General features: G+C 42.4%; 1 non-coding gene across 1 annotated transcript; it reads left to right on the top strand.

Moving 5' to 3' along the window:
- The first annotated feature begins 1,869 nt into the window (after nucleotides 1-1,869).
- On the top strand, nucleotides 1,870-1,961 carry LOC125541836 (small nucleolar RNA SNORD96 family). Its single transcript, XR_007297681.2, has one exon. It is a non-coding gene; the product is annotated as a small nucleolar RNA SNORD96 family (small nucleolar RNA).
- The last annotated feature ends 1,506 nt before the right edge of the window (nucleotides 1,962-3,467 follow it).

Raw genomic sequence — 3,467 nt, 5'->3', positions numbered from 1 at the left:
AAAATAAAAAGGAATAGAAGGAAAACTTTGACCCTTTGTATAAAAGTAAATACATAAAAGTAAAAGATAGGCCCTTCGCAGAGGGAAGCAGATGTTGCCATGTGCTTATTTGTTTGTATGCTCAACCCCTTAGTGCAAAAGAACGTCACATTGCATTTCCCCTGGTGATAGCAACCTTTATTATGCAGTCTGTCGTTTTTATTCTTCACCATCACAAGTTCATGCAACACTAAATTTTCTCTTACACTAAATGATCTCACATTTATATAAGCAATTTTTATTGCCTTTTTGCACCGATGACAACTTACTTGAGGGATCTTGCTCAATCCCTAGGTAGGTATGGTGGACACTTGAAAATAAGATCTGGGTTTAAGGGTTTTTGGATGCACAAGTAGTATCTCTACTTAGTGCGGAATTTTTGGCTAGCAAAGATAGGGGACAAGCACTTTATTCTTTTGTCATGCCATCTTTTAACTTTTTCTTTGAATAATTTTGCATTTTCATAAGCTTGAGTTCTCCATTCATCTAAAGAGCTAATATCAAATAACCTCTTTTCACTAGCAAGCTTGAAATCATAATTGATCTCTTTGATGGCCCAATATGCTTTATGTTCTAACTCAAGAGGCAAGTGACAAGCTTTTCCATACACCATTTTATAAGGAGACATACCCATAGGATTTTTATATGCTGTTCTATAAGCCCAAAGTGCATCATCTAATTTCTTAGACCAATTCTTCCTGGACCTATTGACAGTCTTTCGCAAAGTTAATTTTATTTGTCTATTGCTAAGTTCAACTTGACCACTAGACTGAGGATGATAAGGTGATGCAATTCTATGGTTAACATCATACTTGACAAGCATTTTACGGAAAGCACCATGAATAAAGTGTGAACCACCATTAGTCATTAAATATCTAGCAGTACTAGAATCAGGATCTTTGCCATCAGCGTACAGAAAGCTAACAGCAAAGAAAGAGCGGGCTACAAAGAGCGTGTTTGCCGTCAGCTAGCTCTTTATCGTCAGCTAGCAGATTGCATAGAAGCTTTGCCGTCTGCTAGCTAACGGCAGAGCTTCTTTGCCGTCCGCGAGCAGACGACAATGAAAGTGTTAACCTAACGGCCGTTTCCCCTGGCCCCACCCAATAGCTACGCTCTTTGCCATCTGCTAGCAGATGGCAAAGAAATTAAACCTAACTAAAGAATGGCCGGCCCTGTGCCCCATCCCTCTCTCTTGTCTCTCTCTCCCTCACCTCACCGGCGTCACTCCAACGCCCCGACCCCCCACCGACCCGCAACCCCGAGGCTCCCGATCCCCCGCCGCCCCGACACCCGCACCACACCGACGCCCTCGCCACCCCGACGCTCCCGCCGCCGCCGCCCCGACGTCTTTGCCGCCCCGACCCCCCACCGCCCCATCGCCCGCGCCACCCCGACGCCCTCGCCGCCTGCACCACCCCGATGCCCCCGCCGCCCCGACGCCCTCCCCACCCCGCCACCCCCGTCGGCCCGGCGCCCCGCCGCCTCAACAACCGGGCGCCCCGCCGTCCCGACGCCCTAGCTGCCTCGACACCCCGCCGCCCTAGTGCCCCGCCGACCCACTCCGTTGAGCTCCCCCCTTGTTTTTTTTCTATTTGTACTGCTAGTAATTAGGTTAGTTAGTACTGTTAGTTTCTCTTTTTTTCCACTGCTACTAATTAGGTTAGTTAGTACTGTTAGTTAGGTTAGTTTGATTTTCTAGGTTAGTTAGGTTAGCTATCTTTAGACTAGGTTAGTGTCATTCCTCTCATGTCTTCTTTTGTCAGATTTTGTTTTCTGTAGAAATTTAAGTTCTGTTTTGTTGACTTGTTTGTTTGAGTTTGTGTTTCTGTTTGTCCGGTGATGAAAAACCTGTTAATCATACCATCTTTAGCGACTGATTGGTTGTTGTGCGCCCATGCTGTCATACTGCAATTCTGAGGACAAATTGAACATCTTAGCGTAATTTTCTGATTACTTCTGAACTTATGCTGTGAAAATCTGCAATTCTGATGTCCACATTGGCTATGCCGTAATTTTGGAGACTGAATTTTATGGAGAAATGTTAACCGGGCTAGAATTTTTCAAATGGGCTATCCTTTTGGTGGATCTTGAGTTGCTTAATGCTACTTGTTTGATCATAAGCATAATCCTATTTGCCTAGAAAGCATTGTCTGATGGCTCAACCATTTGTTATGAAACTCTTTAAATATTCTTATTTGAACTTAGGAATCTGTGTAATGTTTCTGGTTGATTTTTCTTTCCTAATTTGAGATTGTTGTCTATGGATCCCGGTGATGACTTGTGATGTTAAAAAGTAGTGGCCTGATTCATACATTGATGAGATCAATATTATCACTCTGAGTGATCTGTCCGACAACATATCCAACTTTTTTTATGTTTGTGTTTTTTTGGTGATATTTCTGTTATCTGGACACAAATGTTCATAAATTGTTTATTTGCTTTGATCTTCGTTGTTAATTTTTGGTTTAAAATCTTTCTCTATGAAGAGAGTACAAGCAGACCTTTGTTGTTATCTGGACACTTTTGCTTTGATCTTTAGACTAGGTTAGTTAGATTAGTTTCTAGGTTAGTTAGGTTAATTAGTTTGTAGGTTAGTTAGGTTAGTTTGTAGGTTAGTTAGGTTAGTTCTCTTGACCAGTTCTAGTTTTAGTTTTACTAATTACTACTCCTAGACAACCATGTAAATGATTAGGATTAGGATGCATATGCATCCCTTTTCTTTTGTTTCTTGAAAATCAGAAAAGAAAAAGAAAAGGCGGGTTTAGTCATCATTTTCAATTAGTTGGCTAATGGTTTCTAGAATTATTTGACCATGGGCATGGACAGGTAGCAACTAGGAAAGGTAGAATCTTGCATAAAGGGGTTTTGATTGATTTGACCAATATTTTGAACATGACCGTGTGTTGAAACTCTTATATATGGACAATATATGTCCAATGAGCTTCCCTAAATTTTCTCAAATATTTTGGAAACACTAAAATAATTTAAACCTATTAAAGACTATTTCTGGCCTTAAGAAAAAGCTTTTAATTAGTTAGTTAGTTATTTTTTAGGTTAATTACTTAGTTAGTTAGTTAGTTAATTTTTAGGTGTTGTTTTCACCCACCAAATTTTTTATTATGTTTATGTTGTACTAATTTCATTTACTCTTTGTCATTGCAGGTGTTGACAAATGGTGGGCGCGGGTCGAGAGCGCTCGAGCCTCCTTCTTCCTCGGCGCGTGCTGGGAGGGGTGCTGTTATTCCACCCCAGCGCCTTCGAAGAGCGCTGGTAGACAGCATGCAGACGCCGACGGGCGCTTCTTCTTCGGCCGGGAGAGGTCGGGGGAAGACGAAGAAGGGTGCAGCTAGAGGTGGACGTGGCGGTGGAAGAGGTAGGAAGGCTGATGTGCCTTCCTCGCCACCACCCTTAGCTGATTCTCCAGACCA

The sequence above is a fragment of the Triticum urartu genome, chromosome 2A (assembly GCF_056163025.1).
Source record: "Triticum urartu cultivar PI428250 chromosome 2A, HENAU_Tu73, whole genome shotgun sequence".
Lineage (NCBI taxonomy): Eukaryota > Viridiplantae > Streptophyta > Magnoliopsida > Poales > Poaceae > Triticum > Triticum urartu.
The sequence above is the reverse complement of the archived record's forward strand: the minus strand, read 5'-3'. Positions and strand labels throughout refer to the sequence as shown.